Below are 14444 nucleotides of genomic sequence, written 5' to 3' on the forward strand. Positions count from 1 at the left end.
CTTCACCAGTTGTATATTGTCTAATTGTGATTTACTGCATATTTTTCACATAAATAATGGACTCTTTGTCCGGGCTACATTGCATAGTAGAGAGTGCTACAAGGTGTCACATGAACAAGGTTAAAGAAAAGATTGAAAAGACTACAAACTATTGTGTGAGGCGAGGAATAGCTCGTGCTGCAATGACGCAGCCGTGCAAGGGGCAGTTCAGGGCTGCGTGCACAGCCTTGACTTTGTAGCATTTCTCATCTTGAGTGTTTAACTGTACAGCCCCGGTATTTTTGTAATGGAATATTTTCTAATGGAGTTTGAGAGGATTTTGTTCAAAATTAAAAACATTAAGATTCTGGAGCACTACAGATAGGGTGGGGGAGAAGTGCTCAACGCATAGTGCTTCCCGAGCTGGCTTAAGCTCTGCTGAACCGGCCTGTCCTGCAGAAATGAGTCAAGTGCTTGCTGGGCCCAGGCTGCCCGCGCCCTGCCAGCCCGCAGAGCCACAGCGTTCCTGGCCCCCACGCCAGGCACCAAGCAGGGTCCCTGCTGCAGACCGCCCCCAGGGACAGGTGAAACACATGTGCTGCAGCTGGGCTACACAGGAATCTCTGAAGAGGCTGTGCTCAGCACCTTCTCACGGCTGGATTACCGCCATGCGTGAGTTAGTGGGGTGAGAAGGCACCACAGAGCATGTCAAGGCAGGCACAAGCCTGGCAGGCAGCCTGGCAGCTCCCAGGGCTCCCTCTCCAACCGCCCCAGCACTGGCGGGGAGTTCCCTGCCCTCACCTCCCTCCCTGCCCTCACCTCCGGGCTGTCCTGGCCACAGCTCCACCGTGGCGGCTGAGCCTGGCAGCTGGGCTCCAGCATGTCACAGTGGATGAGGCACCCTTGGCACCAGGAGCAGGGGGAGCTCTGCTGCTTGAGCTCAGGCTTAGCAAACACTCCCTGGGTACAGCCTGGGCCTGTCCAAAGGGGGTTCTGCCTCCAGCCCGGGGAGCCAGAGCGGTGTTGGACAAGGTGGCTGGTCAGCACGGCCTCTGCCCCGCCTGAGGTCAGCCCAGCCCGTCCCCACACACGCAAGCTCCTTGCGCCTCAGTGCGGGGACACTGCAGCAGCGGAGTCACGCGCTCCACGGCAAGCAGCCAGCACTGTGTGTCATCTGGTCACTGCTGGCGTGTGGGTTTGCATTGCTGCACCACGAGTTCGTCTGGCAGTTTGCGGTGGTTACTGCCGGGCTCTTCCCAAAGAGTGCTGGGCAGGCTCCTGTTGGCAACCTGTTGGATGATTCTCTCCAGGAAAGATAGTTTTGATGCACTGTCCTGGCATCCTGCCACTTCTCCTTGGTCAGGGCCTATTTTATTAACATTGCCAGGACTGTAGGTCCGGGAGGATGAGAATGGAAGTCCTCACGATTCATTGACTGGAGCGAATCACTTACTAGGCAGCAATTTCAGTTTCAGGCCTTGGCTTGATTCCAAACTATGATGGGTCTTAGTGTATTAGTCGCAATAAGATAAACTAGGAGATGGCCTCTGGCGGGCTTCCTTCCACCCTGGCTGGGACACCCAAGGTTTGACATCAGGCACAACAGAACAGGGCACAGCCATGGTGCATTTCTGCAGACGTGGCTGAATTAATGTGTCCTTGAAGGAGAAAGAAAAGGATCTTTCCTGACTGAGGCATTAGCTACATGAGCTAGCAGCAGATGTCCCTGACTATCTTAATCAGCTTAGTAAAAACAGTCTGAATTTCATACACTCCACGATGATGAATGGTGAATCAAAGCCAAATTACGTAAAGGCATGTTTTCCTTTTCACTGTGGATCATTGCTGAGCCTAATTTCAAATTTTTGATCCTTGTACATTTCAGACGAAGGAATATTAAGAGAAAAAAGTTCTAAATATATTTTTCAAGAAAGTTTCTGGATAGAAAATCGTTAGAAAGTTATGAGTGATGGGGAAAAGAGTTGTAGTGGAAATTAGCATGAAATATGAGCGTAATGACCAGTGCCCAGCAGTGGCCACAACTACGCTCTAATCCCCACAGTGCTCTTGCTTTCTTGATGTCTCACGGGATTTCACACATCAAAATTATGTCCTATTCTGGAAGAAGAATCAGGAACTGGACTTCTATTCCAAATACTACCCCACTCATGCCATCTTGTATCAATATATGTAGGTACAGGAATCTTCTACATTTGAGCTCCTTTGTATTTTTCATGTGATGGTCCACTGAGCCTGGGTCTTTTGCTTGGCCTTATGATGAGCTGGACAAAAAAAAAATTAGAAGTTTCTTCTGTAGTAGGAACTGCCTTGTTATTTCATAAGCATCTTGTACGCCTGAGGCTAGTAGCATTAGTGAAGGATTACTGTGCATGCGCGCATAGCTTATAAAGCTGCTTTGATTACAAAGTCCAAAAAAGTGATATTAAATTTTTATTACAAAAATATTTGTTTTTCTTCATTCCTCTTCAAACAGAAGACAGAGTTCCAAGCATTCTCTTGCTTTGCGGTCACACATCAGTTCCAAAGAAGGAAAAGGAAGTGAATTTCCATTGCCATTTTTCTTTACTAAGATCACAGTTTTTGTCTCACTTAAGTTTCCCAGTTCCATCATCACGAGCAAAGCAGTGCTCTGTCCCCTGGACAAGCAAAACTTCATCCCGCTAACAAGGAGCTATGGCTGGAAGGAGCTGCACTCCATTGTCATTATTTATGCCTTTAGGATTTCAGTAAGCTTGATTCATTCACTGCTTCTCTATCAGGAGTGTTGGGTCAGCCTTGCAGTGCCTCGCCTCCTATGATTCAGCATTTGTCTGTAAATTATTTAATTATTTTTTTTTATTTTTTGCCTACGGCAATTGGGTTTTCTATGTGGTCTCATGAACAAATGTCTGATTCATCCAGGTTTCCCAGCTCCAAATCTTGGCTTAGACTTCACCTGTGCTAATGCCATCTTTTTCATCCACCTTTCCATTTCTGAAACTGGCTGCTTTTCTTACAAGGGAGAGAAAGCCAACTTCAGCATCTCCTGGATTTGGATGCTTTCCCCTATCTAGAATTAGATCTGTGTATGGCTTAGAGGCAGCAGTAACTCCTTCAACTGCTTGTAATAGACATAAATCAGGTGCCTGCCTTGATTGCCCTGACTTGTTTTATAGCTTGTGACACAAGTGCTTGTGAGGCCATTTGACGCTGGACCTAGGAGGCTGCTTTCCTGCAGCTGCACTGGGAAAAGCCACGGCCGTGGGAGAGTGAAGGACAGTCACTTATCTGACCTAAGACCCCAAAATCATCGTGTTTTCCTCTGCGTTGGAGGACACAAGCCCGGCTGCTCTCCAGACAGCTCTTGGCTTGTAGATGTTCAGTTGTGTGTTTCTTTGGCATGCTACCTAGATCTTCAGCCTTCTTGCGTTAGTGTCTGGCCAAGGTAATCTGCCGGGAGGGGCGCTTGGGGGGAAGCTGCTTTTTCTGCACCGGGACAAGCCTGGAGGCAGGCGGTGCAGCAGCCTGTAACGGGCTGGCGAGCCTGTGGCTCCCCTCAGGGAGAATCGCGCCCATTCCTGGCCGCAGAGACGCAGAGCTTGGGACAGTCTGGGCACTGCCTCTTCTTTCGGGCTCCAAGGTGACAGCGGTGACTTGAGAGCTGCTTTCTTCAGGCATTTCACAGGGCCGCAGGCGGCTTTCACCTCTTTCCCCAAACAACAGGGCGCCCGGCCCAGCGGCCTGAGCGGCGCCGCCCGCCCGTGCCCATGGCCACCCCCGTGCCCGCCCGGTTGGAAGCCCCGCCTCCTCTCCTCCGCTGCCCAGTCGCCGACACGCACGGGCGGAAGGCTGAGCTTCTGTTGGGCAATACTTACATCAATCAACGGGTCCCTGAGGCCTCCCGCGCGGGAAGGCGGGAAGGTGCACACAGGCAGCCCCGTCCCCGCCCTTGGCGAGTGTTGATTGGCTGATGGACGTCCCGGGGCGGGGCTTTGCCGCTCCCTCCTCAGGATTGGACGGGAGCGCCGTCAATAAGAGGCGGGGCGGGAGGCGGGCTTGGCGGTCCCGTTCGAACGGCGGGCCGCGCGCGAGGGGCCGGGGGTCACAGGTCACGGCGGCTGGAGGGGGTCTGCGGGGCCGGGCCCGCCGCGCCGCCCCGTCTCCCCTCGGGCGGTCCAGGTAAGGGCTGGGGGGCAGGATCCCCGCTCTGTCCGCCGCTGCCTCCTCTCCGCGGGGCCGGGGGCAGGCACGGTTCCTCCCCCGGGTTCTCGCGGCACGGGCGAGTCCTGCTCTGCCCCGGCCTGGGCAGGCCCCGCCCTTCCTGCGTCGCCGTTCCGCGAGAGGCGGCGGCAGCCACAGCGCTGCCCAGCACCTTGGCGAGGAGGAGAGCCTCTGCGTTGGGAGGGACCTGGAAAATCTAGTGCTTGCCGAACTCTGTAAGGGGATAGTGCTTGGGAGGACTCTATCTAGCCAAGAAGTTTCCTGAACTATTTGTTGGAAAGAGTGATTTGGCTGCCAGGGGCCCTGACAGACAAAGTCCAGTATGCTGCTGTAGTTATCACTGCAGGGGTAGCTGGTTTTAGCAGCTGGGTGTGAAACTCTTTCTCTAGGCAGGCTGTGCTGCAAAGATATTAGGAACCATGATTTGGTCTGTTTTCTTGCTAGAAAGTGGGATAAAATGCATCTATGTAGTTTCTAAGATATGTATGCTAAACCTGTTATTAAAAGCCTTCAGGTGTGGAGATATAAACTGAAACACCAAGCTGTGAAAAGCTGAAGTGCTAAATGAGATGTATTCCTGTTTATGTTGGCCCTATGTGACCTCCTTAATTCAAGACCTTAGCTTATTTTTACATGACTGAAGAGATGCAGAAGTAGGGATTTGCTTTTGCTGAATCACGCTCTAGAAAAAAATGGCTCTTATTACCCAGGAAACTAAATGCCCGATTCCCTAACTTTTAGCCACATTCCTTGTGCCCAGAAAGTGCTCCAAGCCCCGATGGTTGTGTTTGAACTGAATTGAGAATAAACATGTATATTTTAGCACTGGGTAGATCAGATGCTGTTGAACATCCTCTGGTTTCCTTTCTAAATGGAAACCATGATGCAGTTGTGTTTTAGAAATGCTTGTGTTCAAGAACAAAAAGTTCATTCCATCCTGAAACTCTGCACCCTGGGCCAACACAGCTCCCAGGCACAGCAGGAGCGACTTCAGTGTCTGGTTCTTTGCACCCAGGGAACAGGAACAGCAGCTCTCCCATCCTGCCACAATGTAAACATTGCACAGAATTTAGTGTAGGTCAAGGAGAAATTAGTTGCTATTGCAAAATACAATTATTTTAGTTGATATACATCAGGTAACCTAGTAAATCATCAGTTTGTTTAAAAAACCCAAACATGTACTTGAATATGTATCTACTCTCTTGACAACAACCATGAAGGAGCAACTCTGAACTCTCTGATATGTCATAGTGAGAAATCAATCCCTATTGACTACAAAATTTGTGTAGCTTGCTTCAGAGAGCATTTATATTCCTGCAGTATTGCCTTCCAGGAAACATTCCAGTCTTTATTTTACTTTTATAAGTTATGTGGCTTAAAACTAGGTAAGAAATCCCAAAGCAAATGACTAGGCAGGCTTGGCAAGCACTCTCTGAGAGGAGCCCAAGCCCACACATGGGCAGAGGCTCCCTTACTGGCACTTGTGTGCTGCTCCCTGCTCCCCCTGTTACACGGCTGGAGTGTCAGAGCCCCTGTGCCACGGATCTGGAGTTCTCGGCTTCAGATATCACCTGAGATTTTTGCCATTTGGCTCTTAAAGTATCATTCACCAGCATGTGACGTGTTTGTTACCTGAACAGAGCACACTTGGGGTCATGATCAGTGTGTGGGGGCTGTGTCTCGTTCTGACCAGATTTTGGTCTGAATTACCAGCTGAACGATCTAGCAGAGTCATGCTCTTTGTGGGTGACCTGTTAATTCTCTGGGGAGACCTCTTTGTATCTGACCATGTTTAATAATGAATGCAGGGCAGATATAAACACAGTTGGCTTTGTGGTATTCTGTCTGAGGTAACGGCATCTTCTGTAGCATAAATTATTTGGTTTGAGTTTATGTTTAAAGATTGTGTAAAAGAAAAAAATACTAACTTTGATTTTTAAATTCCAGATGTGATTCCAGATGTGACTGCTGTGACTGAGAAGACTTATAGCAGCTACCTCATAACTGGAAGTCATGGGGACAACGGCCACTTTTGTGTAACAGAGCTGAATAGGTAAGAGACAAGTAGCCCCTTGTAATTAATTTTACTCCAGCTTTTTATTTTGCAGCCTCACATTTTTCAATTTTCCTTTCTTTGATTTACACCTTTGCTTTATGCTTTAATCAGGAATTGTTTTTTCATTTGCTTGTAGTGATGGCTTAGATACACCTTCAAAAGGAGCTGAGATCTTGGTATTATCCATAAGTATTTCAGAGAGTGAAATAAAGTTCTCTTGCTGCTGCCACTGTTCAATTAACATTGATGATTAAATCCCATAAATATTCTCTTACCCTTAATGTGAAAAGCCTTGATGGTGGGTTGACAGAAATCGTTCCCTTTCCTGTTGATATTTTTAACTAAAATAAGGCTATGAAGTGCTGCTGAGAGTCCATGCTTGCCTGCCATTTAAGCAGAGCAAATGCAGTCACCAGTGCTCTTACCCTTTTAGAAGGGTTGGAGCACTTGGAAAGAACTGGATGATTTGTAGACAGATTCTGTCCCAGGCATCAGAGTGTTCGGAAAGGATGGGTAGGGTTTTTTTCCATTTCTGAAAATCAAAACCTTTATGTGCAATTCAGCCGCCTTTGATTCCTCAGTCAGTGCTGATTTGGGGATAAGTATGATCACTGGTGAGGAAAACAAAGAAGCAGATCTGACCTTGGTGACAGAATCCCACTTTTGAAAGCCAGAATATTCGCTGCATTTATAAGAGGTATTTCTTGGGGAAAACATGTGGGTTACGTGAAAATAACTCTGGTGGAAGCAATGAGAAGTTTGGCTTGATTTTTGGATCACTTCACTTGTGGGTATTAGGGTGAAGTAGAGCTGGGAAAAATGGAAGAAACTCTGCCTTATTAGAAGCATAAAAACTGGTGACTGTATCTTGGCCAGTGTTCCTGATTTTCCAGTAAGCTGTCTGCTGTACGGAGGTGTATAACCCTAATGGCTTGTTGTATGCCATTAAAAGGTATTGTACACTCATAAAAGAATGACATTTTGATCAATGCTGTTAAAAGAATTACTGTCTTGACACAGAAAAGCTTTCCTGCTGCAAGTTTAAAAATATGCCTTTAAAAGCTTTTTATTGAATACCTTTGCATCCCTCAGAAATGTGCTATTTTGGCACAGGGCTGCTCTGAAGTATTCCATGTTGTAACTTAAATGCAAGACCTTCTGTTTACCATCAGAAGGGAGCGAGGCGAGGCAGGTGTATTCACTTAACTACTGTCATGGGGACGAAAGAAAAAGCACCTTGAGCTACTTGTATGCAGTCTAAAAATAAGAACTCCTCATTTTTAGAGTCCAAAATCATTTGAAAGCTATTTGTTTTTGTTTTGCCATTGATTCCTCTCTGTCCCTCCAGCTTTGTTTGAGTGTCCTTTTGGACTTTGAAGCCGTTTATTGATGTTGGAGGGAGGCAGGTGGCAGATAGGGAAACCACAAACGTCTTCATTGTAGCTGGATCCTGGCTCACGGGCAGGCGGGCTGTGTTGAGAGGGACTTGTTTTGGAGATATCTAGGTGGTCCTGCTGCGGTAACACTTCTTGTAGCAGAAATCTCCCCTTAGTTTTATGAAAAGATCTTGTATCAGAGCTATTGTTTAATCACAGTTGCTGAAATAACATTGTACCTGGCTTGATTGTGGTTAGAATTACAGCTGAACTGCTCAGCGCGGTTCAGCTGGGGCCGTGGCTGACAGTACTGCCAGGTGGGAGCCTGAGGAGTCCCCTCCGCAGCCCAACTGCCCCGGAGATCACGTCTCAGTCCCCTGCTCAGATTTGTAGCAGGCTTTGCTACGTCTGACCCGTGTAAACACAAGTGCTAAAGCCGTGGTTTGGGAATCTGGAGGCAGGGGTGTAATTCCTCAGCTTTGTCACGCTCCTGACATGTTCCTCGGGTTTGTGTGTTTCAGGTCTACAGTTGTTTAGCTGTGTGATGTGCTAAATACAGCTTTATGCAAAGATGGAGGCATTAGCTGGAAGAGCATGGTGGCACAGTTTTTGATATAAAGAGGTGCTAGGCAAATTTTTCTGAGGGCTTTTTCTTCCTCCCCTTTCTATATATTTATGATCAAAACAAAGAAGGGGATGTTCTGGATGCACGTGGTATGCTGCATGTCCTGTCATAGGATTGCCAGCAGCTGGGTGGGATCTTACAGTGCTTGCTAAGTAGCTTCTGTAACAGGTGAGTATCATCATAGTGTTAAGTGGTATTTCTATACATCAGGTGAAAAAAAGCTATGAAACTTAGTGGTGGAATTTCATTTCTGAAGAAAGCAAATATTTAGCTTTACCATTATGTAAGTAGCTCCTCTTGGGTGCAGTTTTTGAGGTACGAAGCTCCTTTCAGGAAAAGGAAATATAAATACTCTGCATTAGGCAAGGTACAAAGGGAAAAAGCAGGAGAGCTTGAATGTAGGTTATTGGCAGTTGAGGATGTCACTCGGAGGACTATGTTTAGCTAAGTTGTGTACCACCATAACTGCTCCCTGACTGTCTGAGATGCTTCCTTCTCCTTCAAGGAAGGCAGGAGAAGCCCAAATGCTTCCTTACATATGTTTCAATTAAACTTCTAGTAGCTTCTAGGAGAGAGTTTTGCTTGGGTTTTTTTAAATATGGGAGTTTATATTGAAGTTCAACTTGCTAAAGCTGATGTTAAGCAATTTCGAAGTCGTTTTCCCCACTCCGAGTTTTGTTACAATGGCATGGGAGTGTGGTCGACACCAGCAAGAGCAAAGGCTGGCGCACAGCAGAGGAGTTGAACGTGAGAGGTGCTTGGTAACTTGAGAAACTTACTCCCAGGTTCTACCAGTAACTTGAAATGCATGAAAGGACATAAGGGTTTTTCTTTTTTTTTTTTTATTGTATCCTGGAACATATAGTTTCCCACCAATAGTTCCAGCTTATTCTCCTGTTTTAGGCCAAGATTGAAGCAATTGGCACTTTAGTAGCCTTTGTGTTTAAAAATGAAAGTGTGCTGCATATGCTGCTGGCAGTAGCTTCTTAGATGACTGCCTGCTCGTTTCTATAGTCCCACCACTTTCCTCGGGAAGAGCCATGCATGCCTTCAGCTCAGCAATTCCATATCCTTTCCCTTTGTGGTTTAGGTCAGTCCCCAACCCACACAAAATCGTATATTCTTTAACTGTGCGTTTCCTGCGGTGTGTTAGGCTTTGGTTTTTCTCCTGAGGTTTCAATTTGCATCCAGTTGCTCCAGGGAAAAGTAGAAGAAATGGGACCTTCCCAGAGTAAGCATTCCCCTCTCCTCACTTGTCTTCAGGTGAAGAGGAGGAAGGGCAGAGAGCCCGTCAGACTCTTAGTTATTGCCTGGTCCAGCCTCCCAGGACCCCTCCTGCCTTCTGTACAGCATGTGGCCCTTCCTGCCACCAGCTGTTGTCTGCTGTTTTCTGACTAAGCCTCACTTGTGTAATTTTAGCTTTGGAGGAAATTTGAAAGTAAAATTATCTCCGTAGTCCTGTTTACCCACAGTATCTCACTGAAGCTCCCTACAAATGTTTTTCTACCATGACCTTTTAGAATACCTGTGTTCAGGGTAGGCTTCCAACCTGTAAGTGTGGCTTAGGCATGTTTTCTTACATTTAGCTATATTAAAAACTATGATCTTTGCTTGACTCTTCTTTACCAGGCAAACTAAATGGCTTTCTGTCACTGATCCTTGTTTTTTATCACTCTAATCTGTAAATTTGTTCAGTAATCATCTTGTGCTTTTTTTTGGGGCATAGACAAAACTGTGGAATAACATAGGGTCAAGTTCTTGAAGGTGGGATAAAAGAAACCATTCTTTTTTGTGTTGATATTTAATTGATATAAGCTGGAAACATTTATTTAGTGTTTGGCCTCATCTGCAATTACATTTTGAGGCCTATCAGTCTCTAGCCCACTTGATGTGTCATGTTGATTTTGAGTTTCTTAATCAAATGTCACTTTGCATCAAGTCAAGTGCCTTACAAAAATCTGCTATATCTGTGTTGTTAATTAGCAATATACTTATAATTAAAAATCAAGCTAGTCCAAGAATATATTTTCTGAAAATTCATGTCATTAATATTACCCCCTCCATTTCCTTCTAGCTAGAATCCAGGATTGGCCATTCTGTTACTTTGAGATCAGTGACAGACAGACAAGATTGTAGTTACTCAAGCCACCAGATTTAAAGAAATAAAAATACTGTTATTGTTTCTCTGTCCTCTCAAATATCTTGTGTTTTCCAAAGGATACTAAAAATGAGCATTAATGGTCCAAACAGCTCTTCAGAGAAGCTCTTTTCTTCTAATCACCATGGAAATTGAAACCTAGATCTTAACTCTTTCCCATTTGACCTAGTTCAAGCTACTCACTTAATTTATAAATGTCCTAGCAGAGTCATATGACTTCCTGTGGGATTTCGGCTCACATTAATCCTTTATCAGTATGATGTTTCCTAGAGGTCCTCTGCTTAATAGGCCAGATCAACAGCATTAAATGTTGATTTTGACCTTGAAGGCCTTGTCACTGGTTTTGGCATCTGTGGCTGGATCAAGGTGAGAGAGAACCTGAGAGTCTAAATCTCTTTAGGTTATTATTGTAGGTGAACTGCATTGCTTTGCTTTACAATTGATTAATATTTTGATGTTAATCTTTTCAGCTGTGAAATACAGAAATTCAATGAACTTTTACAGCTAAAACCAAATCTGTAGAAATTGATCATGCAAGTAAACTATTGTAATCAATCCATCTAGCATAGAGGCTGATTGATATCTAGATCATATAGTTCTTAGATGTCAGACTGATTGAATTGCTTTAAGAGAACTGGTGGGACTAGATCTTTGGGCAACAGAGGAAGGTAATCACTTTTTTGGATAATGACTTTCAAAATGAAACTTATGTGTTGTCTTATGTTTATGGCTGACTTCCTGTTGGCACGTGTATAAAATGTACTTTTGCTCACTTTATATGCATAGGACAAGTATGAGGAGAATGTAATGAGAACCATAACTGAAAGCTGTGTATTATAGTAAGAGGAAGCAAGGGTGTCATAGAGTAAAAGGGTGTCCCTTCATGGAATAAAATTGTTAACTGCAAAATAAGATGGGTGGTTGATACCTGTTGAATGTCTCTTGGGAGTAAACAGATCAATAAAATCAGTAGGATGAGACTAGGAAGGTATGTGTGTTATTACTTGCTGAAGTTGTGAGAAACACCTTTATACTTGTGAAAAGGGCATGTTCTGCAATCTGGAAAGCTCTTGCAGAGTTTTCCTTACATTGTACTACAGTTTTTGAAGAGCAGTGAATCAGCTAGTAGCTCAAAGTAAGGTTTGGTTTTAAGTCTAGAACTTTGATAGCAGTATATTTTCTTGTTACAGGCCTTGCCTGAGGAATAGTATGCATGGGGATGCTTTAGTGAATCACACTGAAAAAAGATCTAGTTCATTATGCTTTCCTTGTATTTTTAGAAATGCAGTTTGTAGGATGTTTTCTCTGTAGCTCTAGTGTTTGGACTATAGGGATTTCAGATCTTTCAGAGGAAGAAAGATAGCTTCAAATTCTGTTCAGAGTCTGATATTTGTTTTATTAGTGGAAATTTTTGTCTCCTGTGTTTTCCACATTCTAGATAACCTTTTCTTGTCATCTAAGAAATTAATTTCTTTGTTGGAATCATTGCAAGTAAACTTGATAGCAGGAGTGCTGTTATTGAGACAGCTTACACAGTGATTTGCTAAGTACAGCCTCTTCATATAATGTGAAGCAGAAGTCGATTTATTGACCACTACTGGGATTTCAGGAATCTGTTGAACTACCTGGTTTTTATCCTTCTCTCATAAAATTCACTATTGAATGTCTTTTTTTCTGGTACCCTCTTGGAAAGGATTCTCTTTGATACGCAGTCGTACAATAAGAGCAATCGTTCTGTTCGCTACTTGTTTCTGTACTGTAGAGTTTGGCTTTTTAATAAAGTGTATATATGGCCATTTATATATGTCAGCTTACATGACATCAGTCTCAAAAGGTTTTTTCCTAAAATACTTTCCCATGCAAGGAGGACATTGACGCTTATCTAGGCTATGAAAATAGTCTCTGTGGCTATGCTGCCAGTCCTTTTCATAGAACATATTTCAATTAAAGCAAAACATTACAGAAAAGCCAACTCTCTTATGAGCACAATGTTGCGGTGTGTCTCTGTAAAATATAATCTGCTACTTTTCTGGGATACTAAGAAAATATTTAAGTATGTGACTTGATTAGTTTGTGCTATTTGCTGTATATTCATCATGGTTTTTTAGAACTTTCTGTAAACTTTATTCTCTGAAGTAAGGTGTATGTTAGGAATGAAAACTGTTTGGTCTCTCTGGTAATCTGTAAAAACGTAGTTTTAAAAATAGAATCCAAGTGAACTGTACAAAGTGGATTATTGATTCTCAGGGATGAAGAGAGAATGTTTTCTTTTGTCCTCATTGCTTTAGATTCTGTACTAATATCTGGAGGCTTGGGGGGTGGTGGTGTTTGTTTGATTAACAGACACTAATGGAGAAATCGTCTTGTCTCCAGCTCATCTGCTGGATTTCTGACAACTCCTGCTAGCCACTATTGCATACAGGATACCAGAGCCAAGGTACTTGGGGATGGCAGCTGGAATATTTATAGGTTATGGTATATGGTACTAAAGCCTCAACATTAGGCATATTTATCTTCTGAGAGCTGTGTAACTTGCTGTGTGATGTCTGACCACAGCATAATGCTGCCTGGAACTGTGGGGTCTGTTATTGAAATGTCCAGAGCGCTGCTCTAGGCATGAAAAGTGAAGAGGCGAGTTAACGCAGAAGAGAACAATTATCAGAATGGGTTAGATTATTACACCAACTGAAGGGGAAGGCATTGCCTTTGAGTCCTGATGATGACCCACAGCTGTCACATCTGCCAGCCCAATGCTTAGGTGGGCCAAGTTACGTATTATGGTTAAAAGACCTTATTTTAGTTATTATTTATTTATGCAGAAATTTAATTCAGGAAAGGAACAAAATTAGTATTTTCCAGACTCTCTCCTTATGTTTGCCTTAATCTTGTAATTATTTTGGGGAAACATCTTAGTATTTCTGATTAACTTGACTGCTGGATTGTAAGATATTCTTAGCTGATTTGACTAGTCTCAGAATTATTTTTTTTTGCTGTCAGTTGCAGATTAACAGGGCTCAAAGGGGTGCAGAAAACTTGCTATTCAGAAATAGGCTTCTGCCAGGTGATATGGCATGATTATCATCCACGTGGGCATAGTTTTATTTCCAAAACATTGTTTCCATTTATAATTAGGCGAAGGCTCTGATCTCTGAAGGTGAGAAGCTGGGACATCCATCTGTCCTTGCGTGTTAAGTATTGAGCTTCCGCCTGCATGCTTAGCTGGTCCAGCCAGAGCCCCAAACTCTGCCTTTCACTAATGCTTTGTCAGAGATCTGTCCTCTTCAGAGAGACTGAAATGAGTAATAGTCTTTCGACACTATTGGCAAGTGGCTTTCACGGTCCGTGGCGGATCTAATGAACTACAGCTGCCTGGCTGGAAAATCCTGCTTTTGATTGCCTGAAAGGACTTCTGAAGTCTCTACTTGTATTCACTGACTTTCTTAGGATTTTTTGGTTTTATTCTTTGAGAAGTAGATGGAGAAAGCACTCTTGGTAATTCCTTCATAATTTACATTCACAAATGTCAAGTTTATAATATGGTGCTTTTGCACAAAAAATTGCAAAGTTGGCACACATTACAGACATGCTTGCAAATGGAAATACAGTGAAACATGCCCATCTGCCGAGGAAAGCAGGTGTGTAAATCAACTTCCAGGCCTGGCATCTGTAATCAGGCCAGATTCTCAAACAAGCTTGGCAATCAATGTATGTCCAGTATGCTGTGTTAGTTTGAAAATTTGGCTATTCAAGTCTCTTAATGAGATTTGGGTTGTTTGGGGGAGGGGTGTGTTTTGGTTCTTGGGTAGTTTGTTTGCAGTTGGGTTTTTGTCTGAGAAACTGGGCAAGAATGTGAATATATTTTCCTTGATGTAAATATCTTTTCTACTCTGAAAGATGGGGCAGGAAACAATTTTACATACCTACCTGTAAAGGTTTGAGGTGAATAGCTTTCCCCCCTGCCCTTTGCATCCTCATCTATATCACTGTTTATTCTGCCTGACAGCTGAAAACCTTTTCTTCTGAATTTCA

At 44.0% G+C, this 14444-nt stretch overlaps 1 protein-coding gene across 6 annotated transcripts in view; it reads left to right on the forward strand.

Moving 5' to 3' along the window:
• Positions 1 to 4075: 4075 nt before the first annotated feature.
• The window catches only part of PMFBP1 (polyamine modulated factor 1 binding protein 1), a 130072-nt gene continuing 119703 nt past the window's right edge, over positions 4076 to 14444 (forward strand). For 3 of the 6 annotated variants that reach the window (XM_074913518.1, XM_074913519.1, XM_074913521.1), the window contains exons 1-2: positions 4076 to 4158; positions 6148 to 6253. The gene's annotated coding sequence lies outside the window, so the exon portion shown is untranslated. Of the gene's footprint in view, positions 4159 to 4308; positions 4416 to 6147; positions 6254 to 10710; positions 10782 to 14444 lie in introns of those variants that run through there. The other 3 variants (XM_074913522.1, XM_074913523.1, XM_074913520.1) reach the window with 2 other exon arrangements.

This window comes from Athene noctua, chromosome 9 (genome assembly GCF_965140245.1).
Source record: "Athene noctua chromosome 9, bAthNoc1.hap1.1, whole genome shotgun sequence".
In the NCBI taxonomy this organism is placed as follows: domain Eukaryota; kingdom Metazoa; phylum Chordata; class Aves; order Strigiformes; family Strigidae; genus Athene; species Athene noctua.